Raw genomic sequence first — 15,603 nt, forward strand, 5'->3', positions numbered from 1 at the left:
AATAAGCTTACATGGAATTTGATTTAATCTTCTTCAGGTGAATAATTTTATTAGAAACAAAGTAATAAGCTTACATGGAATTTGATTTAATCTCCTTCAGGTGAATAATTTTATTAGAAACAAAGTAATAAGCTTACATGGAATTTGATTTAATCTTCTTCAGGTGAATAATTTTATTAGAAACAAAGTAATAAGCTTACAAGGAATTTGATTTAATCTCCTTCAGGTGAATAATTTTATTAGCAACAAAGTAATAAGCTTACATGGAATTTAATGTAAGTACTGTACATGGAAGTACTGTGCTTGACTAGTAATGTACTTACTACAACGTTGAAGCCATGACTGGAAATGTTTCTGGAAGACTTCTGTTGGAAGGGTGTTCAGCTGCTCTGTCGTGACCCTCTTAGTGTCAGGAATGGTGTCAAAACGTTTTCCACGGTTTTAATTTGTAACGATATCTTGGTATTTTCAGTGTAATTCTAAATATATTTTATTATACTTCTGAGCAATGTGTAACTTTAAAATATGTACTAACTAGTGTGAAGAAGAAGAAGAAAGTACGAAATAGAATTAAAAAAATGATTCTAATATGTGGATTGGATGAGTTTTTGTTCTTACATTGTCATGACGACGATTAATCAATAAATTATTACTCCAGAACCATCTTAAGAAAGGGATTGACATAAAATCTTTTGAGGTGTAGTTATTTTAGTGATTATGTGCCAAAATAAAAAGGTAATGTTCAAAAGCAAATAAAGAAAAGGTTTTATGTGATTATCGTCACCTTATCATTATAAAAATCTGGTGGACATTCTTCGCAGGATCATTTATCGTTATAAAAATCTGGTGGACCTTCTTCGCAGGATCATTTATCGTTATAAAAATCTGGTGGACCTTCTTCGCAGGATCATTTATCGTTATAAAAATCTGGTGGACCTTCTTCGCAGGATCATTTATCGTTATAAAAAATTGGTGGTCCTCGCCGCAGGATCATCATTGTTATAAATTTTTGGAAGAGCTAGAAGTCGCATGGTGCTATATCTGGAGAGCACAGCGAATGTGCACTGAATTTTTTCGGACAAAAACTCGTGGATTAAAAGCAAGATGTGGCACGGTGCGTTTTCGTAGTGAAGAAGAAAGGTATTTGCACATTTAATCGGCGGTTAAAATGCTTTCCATGGACCCATACGAGATGTTTTGTTCAGCCGAAAGCTCTTGAATAGTCATTCATCTGTTTGAACAAATCATTTGTACCACTTTTTGCATGTGTTTATCTGTTTTTGAAGTCGAAGGAAGTTTCGATCTTTGCTCTTTTCAACTGACTCCTTGTTGCTTTTGAATCACTCATACCGTACCACTTTTAAACAGTCTTCAATGCCACTGCTTCTTCGCTATTCACTGATTTTGACATTTCATGAGCTTCCTTCGCGTTCTTTTGCAGCTTAGAACAAGGTGGGCGACAGACACTTTTAATACGTCCTCACTCATCTGCCTCTGGAAGCCAACTAATAGTATATCACATCTCGTTCCAACTCGGCATTGACTCTACCAAAGGTTTAGGCTACCGTGCTTACTACACGTAGTTGAAATGGAACACCGATAGATGGCACTGCGCAACTAGATTCACCTTTTGATCACACCTTGTATTAAAACTTTGAGATAATGAGATCCCATTAGTGGATATGTTCAACTAGTGAAGTACGCATATGCCTACAATATCACCTTTCGTTTATTTATTCTGTCCAAGACTGGCGTTTAATTGTTACTTAAGCAGTATTTTTATTGCGTTTTAGTTGTGACTAATGAAGTGATTGAGAAATTTGGTTGTCCATAACTTAGGATCCAGAAGCCTAAATTTTCACACAGTTGTACAACAAGTAAAATGTACAGTCCGCAGAAAAAAACCAGCAACATGAGCATGTAACTTAATTGTGAAATTACGCCTAACAGCCAAGGGAATCAACATAACGTCTAAGTGGCAAGAAGGCAGCAAAAAACCTTGGCGTCCTCCCCTGTACACTTATTTTGGAGCAAAATACATCGTCGTTTCACAATAAACTTACATGCTCACGTTGCAGGGTTTTTGCTGCGGACTGTACCACTACCCCAAGATCGATCCTGATCTGATGAGTTACGTTGAGCCCCCTCCTGAAAATATAACTCGGGTAGCAAAAGTCTAAACAGCATATTTTACGCGCTTACGTTGCAAATTAAAGTACATTACTATGCCAAGTTTGATCCCGATCGGATGAATTGGGTTTTTCTTTTTAGTTTTCGAAAAGATGACTCAAGATGTGACCGCCCATAACTCAGGAACCGAAAGCATGCACAACTTAATATTTCCCATACTTATATTGCATGTCAAGATCAACTACCATGCATAAGTTGATCTCGATCGAATAAACTCATACGATATATACGTAGTTTCCTTGATTTTTCCTCTATCCCACACCAAGTTTGACTCCAATGAAATAAACTCGTACGGTATATAGTTTCCTTGATTTTCCTCTATCGCACACCAAGTTTGACTTTATTCAAATAAACTCGTACGATATATAGTTTCCTTAATTTTTCCTCTATCCCACACCAAATTTGACTCCAATGAAATAAACTCGTACGATATATAGTTTCCTTGATTTTCCTCTACCCCGCGCCAAGTTTGACTCCATTCAAATAAACTCGTACGATATACAGTTTCCTTGATTTTTCCTCTATCCCACACCAAGTTTGACTCCATTCAAATAAACTCGTACGATATATAGTTTCCTTGATTTTTCCTCTATCCCACACCAAGTTTGACTCCAATGAAATAAACTCGTACGATATATAGTTTCCTTGATTTTTCCTCTACCCCCAGACCAAGTTTGACTCCGATTGAATAAACTTGTACGACATATACTTTTATTTGCTTTTTCTTGTATCACCACGCCAAAGGTTGACTACGACGGAATAAACTCGTACGATATAATTTCCTTGATTTTTCTAGGAAAAATCAACTGAAGGATGTAAATACGTATTTCCATTGAATTCAACGTCCTCAATTGATATGAGAAGCAAAATTTATCGACGTGTGGGGTACCGTTATCGTTGATATGAGTAATTAGTCTTTATACAGAGTCACTCAAGTAAAATCTCCTACATTTTAAGGGCTAGAAAAAAGTTTTATAGGTAAAAAGTTGTTTATCAAAAATATAGAATAATATTGAAAAGAGTTTGTAATTTGGTGACGAATAGATCAATAGCGAAAAATTTGTTTGTTTACAGGACCTTTTTAAGTGGAAATGTTCTTTACTACTACACAGAAGAAAGTTTCTTCTGGTACATTTTACACTGATGCTCTCACATGACTTTTAACGTCTCAAAAAATCTACTAATTTAAGTTCTTGGAAAATGATAATTTTATAAGGGTGAAAGTACAGATCTTTAAAAATTCATTTTCACTCTCACAAGGAAACCCACTCCAACAGCATGATTCCTTATCCAGATGATCATTTCAATGCTGAAGAAAGGTGCTCGAACTCATGAGGTCGGCGCTTATGAGTTCAGAACTCACGCTCACTTGACCTCACCGTCACGAAGTGAGCATGATGTCGGAATATTGTGAGGGTGAGGTCGGGTGAGTGTGATGTCGAAATGATGTGATTTTGAGGTGGTGATCGTGGGGTCGAACTGATGTTGTAAGGGTGAGTTTGAATGAGGTTAGTCCAAAATTCACACTATTGATTTGGAAATTCTCGACCAACTGCAAGATGGTCTTCCGAACAGGGGTGTTTTCATTACTTAATGACAACTAAAACGGCAGAAGAGTAGTGAGCGAAAACGACATGCTTCAAGTCAGTGTATTCTTATATTAGTATTGGTTGCCTAGTTTTAGCGACACATTTTCCTCTGTTTTATACTATGGTTTTATTGTTACTTTTTAGACTCGCCGTATTTATAAGGGTGTCAGTTCTAGGGCATTAACATTCATTATGATGAGAACAAATGAAGAAATTAGAGGAAAAAGGAAGGATGTCCATTTTTACTAACTTTTCAGGAAACGATTTTCAAAATTCAAAACATTTTATTACCTATACTAATCGTGGAAAATGCTTCAAATTTGGTTTACAAGTTCGTTATTATATTGGAAACTAGTTTCCAAAATCTTTGCTCAACGTGTATTATTGTAAGGAAAAGAGTGAAAAAAAATACATATGAGGTTGATTTGTACTGCGGAAAAAGGGGTTTATTGCAGGCAAATACAATGAAAAAAGAGGCGATTGTTTTGTTTAAATTATAACCAATATTATTAAAACGAGATTTTTTCTTCTTTATAGTTTTTATTCTCCTTTACTCCGCTAATTACTTCTTTGGGAGTTCCATATAGAAGATTTGAGCATCTGGGTTGTGTAAGACCTTCAAACGTTGCAGATCCTGCCATTTTCCTTCCGAAATAGAACTTCCCTTTAAAGTACAGGAAAAGATCTTGTAAGTCCCACCAATAATTATCGTGTTGGTCATAGCATCCTATTCAAACTGTTCTCAACCGATTAAACCTAGTACTTTATTATACTACGAAAATTTTGGAAAAGTACTTTTATCCTTGAATCAGTATTAAATATGGTAGAGTGGGGCAAGGAGAACAAGTGGGACACAAAGGTTCATTGACTTTGTTGATTTGATAGTCAACGTCATATAAACGTCTGTCTGACATTGCTTACGGAAAGGTGCAGTTGCTTAAGCAAGTTTGACGACATTAGAATGTTAAAAATCAGGTTCTGGGGAAAAGGTGATATATTGTAAACTCATTTATTATATAATAATTCATTGAATATACCTGTATTGCATGCATGTCCCTGACAGAACAAGATGGCATGAAAATTTAAATTTTGTCCAAAGTGGTCATCCCCCCTTTTCCCACTATAAGTGATGACGATATCTCCTTCTTCCATGTTACAAGGATTTTTAAACGGCTATAGCAGGCTATCTGTAAATATTTCCCCCCTTTTTGGTATATTGAATTAAATTACTCAGTGTGCTCTACAAGATGGCATGAAAATCTAAATTTTGCCCAAAAGTGGACATCCCCCCCCCTTTTTTTTCCTCTGGACTCTTGAAATAATTCCTTCGCTGAATTTTACATTATTATTTCAATCAACTAGTCATGGATTTTACTCTCTCGGGAAACTTATAATTTGAAGTGTATAATTTGAAGTTTTGCTCAAGATGATCAAGTGTGTTGAAAATACATGTGAAACAGATAGTGAGATTCTATAACCATCGTCAATTGGTATTTAAAGGGGAGATATGGGGCTCAAATTCCCCGCCCGAAATAAATTTGTTAGTTTTTCACATTCCACGTACAAAAATAGTCCTTCTTACCATTTCTAAGAATTTTATTGACTTTCCATTTCCTGGTGCTCTTTGTTCAGAAATAATTCTGTATTTGTCAAATTTCATTCCATGTAAGAACTGCGTTCTTATTTTCTTTGTTTCGTCCATTTTACTCTTCTGTTTCTTTTTTTCTTAGGTGTTACTTTCGTTCGCTTCTCCTATCATACTTTCTACCGTTGTTAGTTCTGATTGAAGTCGACCGTCGGCAGTAACTCCAAAACTAAGAGTAGCTGATAAACGAACCTAGTGTTCCACACCAACTTGAACGAATATCAACATAACGGGACTTCAGTTATTATAGCAAAGGAAATGAATATTTACATCGTTTAATTATAAACAAAGGTAAATATTTGAATTAAAGAAAACAAAGGGGGAATAATAAGTAGCACGGGAAATTAGGTAGACCAAGAGGATGCTTAATTTTCATTCTATGAACATAATAATAGGTTAGATTCACTGCTAAATATGTGTATCATGTCACATAAGATTCACCTAACCTGCTATTCTTGCCATTAAAATTCCATTTTATGCATAAATTAAAACCTCGGTAGTATAGTGGTTAGTATCCCCGCCTGTCACGCGGGAGACCGGGGTTCGATTCCCCGCCGGGGAGCCATAATCTGTTACTAATGTATTACTGAATATAGCAACAATCAATTGTCACGTTAATTAATTAGAATGCTAATAAAAGGACAAGTGTCATTCATTTGGGACATTTATTAGAACCGTCACCTTAGATGCTAACGATATAGAAACAAACAATATTTACAAAATCATGATATAAAACATAAGAAGTACAATGGTTGGGGTTTATCAAGGAGAAATCCCTGATACTCTCGTGTGTTTTTAAATGTTACGTAGTCCTCCTTTCACGACAATATGTCATGCAAAAGTTCATAAGCACAGTGCATATACTCACAAACTGAGGCCTCCCTTCACGACTGTCAGTCCTGGTTGGTTCATCCTGGATGCAGATTGAATATACCAAACTACACTATTAGCAGGTGTAGGTCGAATGAATGTCATTGTTTTAAAACGCTAGGTTTTATAGTATCACAAAAACTATTTAGCAAGGCACTGTTTATGGTGGTTTGTTTTTACTATATGGAAAATATGTTTTTTCAATTTCTTTCAAAATAGACACCTTGAAAGTTTTTATCTTATATATTTTGACACCATCACCTTGAATATACTTTGATACCATCACTTTGAATGTTTTTATCGAATATATTTTGATGCCACTGTTTGCGTACTAGTTTTTCATAGGACGTGTTTTTTTTCTCTCTCTTCTTTTCCGTAGTTGGATCGTGTTGTTAATCTTGTTCTTTAATAGAACTTTCACAAGGAGACATCACAAAGTTTATGAGTGTATAATAATTTTAAACTTTTCTTCGTTTAATGATTTTGGGAATATAATAATATAAAGTTATCAAACTCAGGTGAGCAACTGCCTCCACTATGAATCCTCGTGTTGTGCATAGCCCTCCCGAAACAAAATCCTAAATACGCCACTGACTATCTTGTATAATATTCTTGTATCTTCAAATAAATCATATATTTTTATTGTATTTTATCCATGTTACATTCATTTTGGAGGAGAATGCGAGAGGGCAGAATATTGTTTAATGAAACAATTTTGCAAGAGTGATAGGGTTGGGCATCGAGGAATTTCATTAACAAAGTTACGCAATTCTCTCTTCACACGTCCCAGGACTGAAATATGTAATCATGATATGAAATGCTCATTTCTGCACCAAGGGAAACTGTTATGAACTCGGCGATACAATAAATACTGCTTCTTCCAAATAATACTGTACATTAGCTATATCATCTAAAAGGCAAAAATAGTTTCGAGCGACATTGCAGTAACAGCCACGTACAACAACTAACAAGGTTACAAGAAAAAGAAAGAAGTAAAAAAAATCATTACATGTACGGAGTCCTATGTGTATATTATAATTATGTTCCTAATGAACACCATTTTCGATGAAATATAACATTGATTTCCTATTGAACTATTGCATTATGTAGAAAACATCTCCCAGTTCAGCTATAATGAACCAATTTACATAACGAACACTGAAAGAGCTAAATATTTTAGCAGTCTACGGGAGCTCCCAATATTAACGTATTTTTCTTTCCTGTTATAACTGGAACAAACAGCTTCGAAACTAACTCTTTACTACAACCTATGAAACAAATCAACCATATGATTCCATTGTTCTCTCTACAATTCGATTTAAAATTTAGGATTTAGATTTCTGGGCTTTTGACATCTAAGGCAATTTAGCCTGTCAAATTTTCGATCAACTGCTCCCACCGGGAATCGAACCCGGGACCGCTCATACCGAATTTCCACAATTCGAATTTGACCTCAGAATTTTAAGGTGGTAACGGCGCAGCGTAGTCATCAAATAAAAGTAACTATTAAAAAAATCCAAATTTGGAAACCTCTCTTCACAAAATTGGTCACTCCAACTCCACTTTCCAGTGGCGGTTCTAGGAGGTAAAAACTGGGGCTCTAGCCAGAACCCATACTATGATAAGTATATGATGAATTTACTATAAACTTGCAAAAATATGTAAATAATTTTGAATTACTTTTGTCAGTTAAAAAACTGGAAGGCCTAGGTCTCTCCGATCCTGGGCTACATCCGCCACAATCGCTTTCAAAAAATATGGCATGAATTCATTTACCCCGTTTTGCACTCAATTCTTTTTTTTTTTTCATATTCTCAGTATACATTTTATAATTCCCATAACCTATACAAAAGTCATTTTAAAATTTGACAAGTTTTGAGATGACCCTCTTAAATTTTACAGGAACTACCTTTTCAAATTTAGTTTGTATGTTTAATTTATCCTTGTCGTACTCAAATTTTTTTGATAGAGGTATAATGTGAATCAGATTGCTTTAAAATTAAAATTCTCAAATTTTGGAAGATGTACAATGTAAGTTAAATTTGAGTTTATTCGAGGTCATTTTATTTTGTATTGCCCCACCTGCTACACTTGCTCACTCAGATTCTAATCTTTCCTTCCTTCTACATGTCCTACAATGACGCACAATGTGAGCATAAATTCTGCATATAAGTATTTAAATATAAAGTACTGACTTGAAATACATTACTTTGATTTCCACGATTGTAGTAATTAGACAAAGAAATCAGATTACACTATGTGTGAAACATTACTGGAAATGAATGAAATGAAATCTTTGAGTTTTACGGCCCACTCTTATGCCGGTTAGGCTAAAGGAGACGGTGATGGTGAGTAATGAATGAAATGGTGGAATGAAGAAAGTGGGAGGAAACGGGAGAACCCCGAGAAAACCCACGCACACGGTGTTTTTCCACCACAAAGTTCACTTGGCGGGGGCTGGGATCGAACCCGGGACCCCAAGCACCAGAGGTGAACGCTCTACCACTGAGCCACCGAGGCTCTTGAAACATCACTGGGTCTATATCGTCATATTGTGAGGTATTGGAAATATTTAAGACTACGGGATCATCGAAGAAAAATCAAATGAAGTGAAATCTTTAAATTTTACGTCCGACGGTTATGCCGGCTAGGCTAAAGAAGATGGTAATGATCAAAAATGAATGAAATGGTAGAAAGAAGAAAGTGAGGGGAAACGGGAGAACCCCGAGAAAATCCATGCACATAGTGTTCGTCCACAACAAAGCTCTCTTGGTACAAATGGGATCAAACCAAATATCCCATGCATCAGAAATGAACGCTCTACCACTGAGCCACTACAGCCCATTACTGGATCGAATAGCATAATTTGAGAACACCCTGTAGCTATCTGTCTGGACAGCAAAGAAACTCAGAACATTATGTGAGGAATACGTAATCTTGTATGCAACAATTTAAAAATAAACATGATTTGTTTCTTTCCAATATCAACAAGTGCAAATCTCTATTTTACCTAGTTCATCAACCTAATTTTGTAATCATTCCTGTCTTGATTTCCGGGTCAGTTAAAAATCGAGGACATAGTTGGATTTGGAAGAGGAAAGGAGCATGCGCTGTGGAGTGGCAAGTATTATCATCACTCAGGAAGCCGTGGAAGAACAAAAATTTACAAACTGGGAGTTGAGAAGAACCGACTCTGACCAGTGACCACCCGAGTCCTTCTCGTTCATCGTCCGAGAAGAAATCAACCGAAGGACAGGATAAACAAGTCAAAGACAATAAGCAAAAGAATACATTTTAGGAACCTTTTCTAAAGGCTTACTCGTATAATCCGTCTGGTCAGCCATATCCCTCAAGGTCGTACAGAGACGGAGATTGTGGTGATTCCTAGACGAGAAAATCCAATTCCAGAGTCAATTCGGAATGTAAAGGTATTCTGCCTGGGATCTTCCTGAATTCCTCTGTTCTCACTCATCCCCTTTTATCTCCACTCTTGCCTGATTATCTTCCTTAAGTATTTTGTTTTATTTCGCACGCCAGGCTAAATATTTCTATACATATTGCTCGACAATGAAGAATGTCAGCTTAGTTTACCATATATACCCGAACGTTCTACAGCTGTAGATTTCCGTGGTGATAACGAAGAATGAATTGATATTATTCAATTAGCACACTGTCTAATTTCCTCCTGAAATTTTGACCAGATATATTCTATGCAATGATATTGTTCTTGCAGAAAGTAGGCAGTAAATAAGCAGAATTTTTGAGTCTAAAGCAAAGAATACTCTTATTTTGAAGAGTACAAAAGTAATTTCATCTGGACCATGTTTTAATAGCTGCTGTGCAATATCAACCTTCGTCCAGTATTTTTACTGTGGACATTGCAAACGGTCAAGATTGTTAATACTTCTGTAAATCTGAATTAAAATACGTACAGTATTGCATCAAAATCGATTTTAAAAAATAAACAATGTTTCGGTGATTTTTTCTGGGGGGGTGTAATAGATTGGAAAGACTATTAATCAGTCTTGACAGACTTCAGATTTCAACCCCAAGAAATAAAGATGACTGGAAAATTTGAAGGAAACTATACAGTAGTACCTGAAGGGAATAGATAATAATTCGAGTAATCGAATTTTTCGAGTAATCAAGGTTCGAATTACCAAAGTGGCCACAACAAAAATTCGAGATATATAACCCCTATAACTCGAAGTTTTATTCATTCTACCTCTATAACTCGAAGTTTTATTCATTCAACCTCTATAACTCGAAGTTTTATTCATTCTACCTCTATAACTCGAAGTTTTATTCATTCAACCTCTATAACTCGAAGTTTTATTCATTCTACCTCTATAACTAGAAGTTTTATTCATTCAACCTCTATAACTCGAAGTTTTATTTACTCAACCTCTATAACTGGAAGTTTTATTCATTCAACCTCTATAACTCGAAGTTTTATTCATTCTACCTCTATATCTCAAAATTTTATTCATTCAACTTTTATAACTCGAAGTTTTATTTATTCAACCTCTATAACTGGAAGTTTTATTCATTCAACCTCTATAACTCGAAGTTTTATTCATTCTACCTCTATAACTCGAAGTTTTATTCATTCAACCTCTACAACCCGAAGTTTTATTCATTCAACCTCTATAACTCGAAGTTTTATTCATTCAACCTCTAATACTCGAAGTTTTATTCATTCTACCTCTATACTAGACATGAGTAAAATACTAGACATGAGTAAAATATAATTACAGTACACATTAGCTACAATGACAATTACGTAAAAGCATAGAACTATAACTTCGAGTTATCGAGGTCACATTTAAAGAAATTCGACTCGTAGAGGTTCGCAGGTACGGAAGTTCGAGTTACCGATGTTTTTAAACATAATTAGGAAACTTGTAAAATTCGACTTATCGAGGTCGTAATTTTTAAATATTCGAGTTGGAGAGGTTATTTTGACATTGAATGTTATTGAGAGTTGAAGGGAATGTATGAAAAAAAATCGAGTTATCAAAGAATTCAAGTTATCGTGGTTCAACTGTACAATATGCTACGTCAGTGTTGATTTGTGTAACAAAAGTTACATGCAAAGTCATTTTCTTATATTATTACACAGAGCGTTCAAAAAGTCTCTATACACCTGAATTGTCACACATTCAAAGCACGAGAAAATTATTTTACCCAAAATGTATTATATTTTATGGCATAAAAGCACTATGTACAGGGCGTAGCATATACACACACATTTTAAACACACATTTTCACAGCAAATGTCTCCCATGAACCTCCAAACATGCTTGCACACGTTTCAGGTGTATAGAGACTTTTTGAACGCTCTGTATAATGTACTAAATCTGGTAATAGGAGGGGAAATTATCTTATATACTCTATTGATTTATTTGCTTACAGGAGAATATTAATGGACAACCGTTAAACATAACATACACCGTTTTACTTCAAAATAGAATAACGTTTTATCAGAATTAAACCAAGAAATATTTGTTATCGCATTAATTACACAGTCACACACAGATACACACACACACAAAATAAAAGCTCTGTCCACCGGACGCCAGGGTATTGATTCGATGTGTTTGCTAAGCAGAATCCAAATTTCGAAACTCCAACACAATCGACCGTGTCATTTTTTTTTATGGGTGAAAAAATTTAACAATTTTGCATAGGGAGAATACAGCCATACCCCCCCCCAAAAAAAAAAGTTATGCGCAGTAGACCCTAGGGCATGGATTCGATGTATATTGGTACATAGAATCTAAATTTGGAAACGATTATCGACTACTGATTGCGTCAATTTTTTTATGGGCGAAAAACTTCAGCGAATTTTTGTACGTAAGAAAGCTCATAACGTTTTCCGTCCATAAAACAAAATTGTTACGGTCAATCGTCCTAAGGTTTCGAAATTTGGATTCTGTGTACCAAAATGCATCGAATCCATACCTGGGGTACCCTGCACAGAATTTTTATTTTATCTATTTATTTATTTATTTATTTATTTGTGTGTATGGTTGTATTATTAATGAGAACTTATAATATATAGTATTCTATCTCCTAATTTTTGGTAATTTTAATCCCAGATAATGGACTCATTTCCTCCAGTTAGAGGAATGTTCACATCATGTGTAATTAAAATGTTATGTACTTTACGACAATCATTATAGAAGTTAGACAAAGTGTCACAGAAATGTCAGTTGGGTGGAATGATAAGAAACTCATTTAAATAGAATTACGCATTATCCATGTCGGTCCCGGCGTCCCTCACAGAGAACATAAAATATGACAAAATTATTATTTCTTTACAATTTTAAAATCAGACTGGCAACATTGAAAAACTGTTTGAGAGGATGATCATAGATGGGGAGGCTATAGAAGCGGAGAGAGGAGAGTTGATCTTCCTAACAAAATTAATGATGCAAATTATTTTCTTATGTTATTTATATAGAGTGGTAGGTAACTTCACCGACAGACTTTGGGAGGCGATTCCTTATACGAAATGAAAGACAAAAGCTCTAATAAACATGGGCCGAAAATGCCTCCTTTCAGAGTTATGAACCGTCGAAAATTCGACAAATCATTTTTCAAAACTCCCTAACTTAGAAACTATAGTGCCTATCCCAAGCGGTTGAAGGAATTACACAGGAATTGGTATATGCTCTATCTAAATATCCATGTTTCAGAATTCACCGGTACCAGCGAAATGAACGCACCATTAGTACTTAAAGGAGTATCCCTATACTTCAACTTCCTTTTCACAGTTCCTTTCACCGATAACGGAAGATGATAAAACATGGATATTTAGATAGAGAACATACTAGTTCCTGTGTAATTCCTTAAACCGCTTGGGATAGGTCCTATAGTTTCTAAGTTAGGGAGTTTTGAAAAATGATTTTTCGAATTTTCAATGGATCATAACTCTGAAAGGAGGTATTTTTCGGCCTATGTTTATTAGAACTTTTTTCTTTCATTTCGTATAAAGAATCGCCTCCCAAAGTTTGTCGGTGGAGTTACCTACCACCCTGTATAACGAAATTTGGCAGTAGGAACGGAAGTTATTCTCCTTTTATCCGTTGACTACTCCCTCTTAATTGAATAATTTCAGTCTTATGCAGTAGAGATTACAGAAAGACATCATATAACATCAAAATCGAATAATTATTACGAAAATAATCCTGGATGTATTTTCTAAATTGTAAGCAGACAGTTAAATTTAAACGCTTTTTAAACTTTTTACGTATTTTAAATCTTCAATATATTGGTTAATTTATCAAACAATCGCCAGATTCGTCTCAGAGGCCATTTTATACCGGACATCTATCAACAATAACAATGGAAAGGATTTGGGAAGGTATCAGCCAGAGCCTGTTTAGTAGGTACCATCCCTGCATTTGTCTGCTAGAACTGAGGAAAACAATGAAAAACCACGGTCAGGATGATCGGCAGAAGGAATCGAACCCACAACCACCCGAATACGAAGCCAACACTCTACTACTTGAACTATTTCGCTCGGTAAGGTGGAGTGTCGTGGTAATTAGGAACCCTAAAAGGAATATCCACCATATTCCATCGAGGTCAAAATATTTTTTTATTTTTTATTTTTGTTTTTTACAAAAGTTATCCATTAATAATTATTAAAAGAGTAATTCACTCTTAGTTGGAAATCAGTTTCCGTCATTCTTGCCTTAATCTAACGCTTAGTAGTGGGGATTACGAAAAAGCATAAAATAAAATATGCGTCATATTGTACGATAATAATCGAATACATAGAATGTTTGTATTATATATAACGGAAATTATCGTAAAACTTATTATGAACTCAGAGGGAAGGGGTGTAAACTTTACCTTTCATTGTCGACATATTTCAACCAGAATGATTCGGAAACCTTAAATAAAATACACGTCGTATTGCATCAAAATATACGGTGTAATTGTGACAGAAGGTATAAGCTGAAAACTGCTTTCAATTGTTTACATAAGAAAATTTCGAAGTTGAGTTACGCTTATACCCTTATATCCGCTTATCTTTGAGTGCAAGCAGTGAAGAGGGTTGGAAAACACTAAAGAAGCATCTACTGTACACTATACCTATTGTGTCAGAATTGGATAGTTTTTTGTAAGTTATACTTTAAAAAAGAGACATCACATTAAATACTTCTACAAACTTGCAACCTGGGATGGATTTTTCTAACTTTTTACTGTTATATTCTTTGATGAATTTCAGGCCCAGAACAACAGTGCTAATTCTGAAGAGTGGAGAAATGTACGTAGCAAGGTTCATTAAAATCAGATAAATTTTACTGAAGTTAGCACAGAACAGAAAAATTGATTCAGGAATGTTAGTTGAGGTGAATGATAGAAACTCGTTACCCTTGTCTCAATAAAGATTCGTTATGAATCCAAAATCTGCCTACCTAGCTAACTGACGTATTAAATCCCGCGTTTTCTTTTATATGTTTAAGAAACAAACTAAATTTCCCATCGCTACACCCCGCGAAGAGTTATATTGGGCAAAATGGCTTGATATGCAACAGCATTACTTCCGGCATGAATAAGATTGATTTCAGGTTAAATAAATTTCCTATTCTAAGGCCGTCTGTAACAGAACCTACTGTTTAAAGTGAGATTGAATTAGTTTGATGACATGTTACGTTCCATTAAGGCACCCAGGCTACATGAGATGGATCGACATTTTCAAAGTGAGATTGAATTGGATTGATTGAATTTAATGTATGTTTTCGGCTGTATGGGACGGGAGCACCCATTTAGAATTGGGTTGCATTGATTTGATTTCAACACCTATTTAGAATGCGATTGAATTGATTTGATTTGAGCAGATATTTAGAGTGGGGTTGTATTGATTTGATTTCATCACATATTTAGAGTATGGTTCTATTGATTTGATTTGAGCATTTATTTAGAGTGGGACTGAATTGGTTTGATTTGAGCATCTATTTAGAGCGGGATTGAATTAATTTGATTGGAGCACCTATTTAGAATGGATTGTATTGATTTGATTTCAGCACCTTTTTAGAGTAAGATTGTATTGATTTGATTTTGAAGTCCCTTTTCAAAACAGGGTTTATTTTATATTGAATCTACTATTTGAAGTGGGACAGTATTAGATTGATTTAAGTTTATCAGCCCTTTTCAGCGCCGAGGCTATAGAAGGTGAGATATACTTTTAATTACGATCCGAATCACTGCTTGGTATCCGTGCAAGTACCTCCGGGAATCGAACACAGGACTCATGAAAAGCATGCAGCTATGCTACTCAGACCACGAGATGTT

The 15,603-nt window shown here is 35.1% G+C and overlaps 1 protein-coding gene and 1 non-coding gene across 3 annotated transcripts in view; one reads left to right on the forward strand and one right to left on the reverse strand.

The window, feature by feature from the left end:
- LOC145671283 (dipeptidase 1-like) overlaps nucleotides 1-15,603 on the reverse strand; it is a 357,577-nt gene that overhangs the window by 336,283 nt on the left and 5,691 nt on the right. The gene's annotated exons all lie outside the window — the stretch shown is intronic.
- Nucleotides 5,915-5,986, forward strand: TRNAD-GUC (transfer RNA aspartic acid (anticodon GUC)). The gene has a single exon. It is a non-coding gene; the product is annotated as a tRNA-Asp (tRNA).

Source organism: Thermobia domestica, chromosome 2 (assembly GCF_964235325.1).
Source record: "Thermobia domestica chromosome 2, izTheDome1.hap1.1, whole genome shotgun sequence".
NCBI classification, from domain to species: Eukaryota; Metazoa; Arthropoda; class Insecta; order Zygentoma; family Lepismatidae; genus Thermobia; species Thermobia domestica.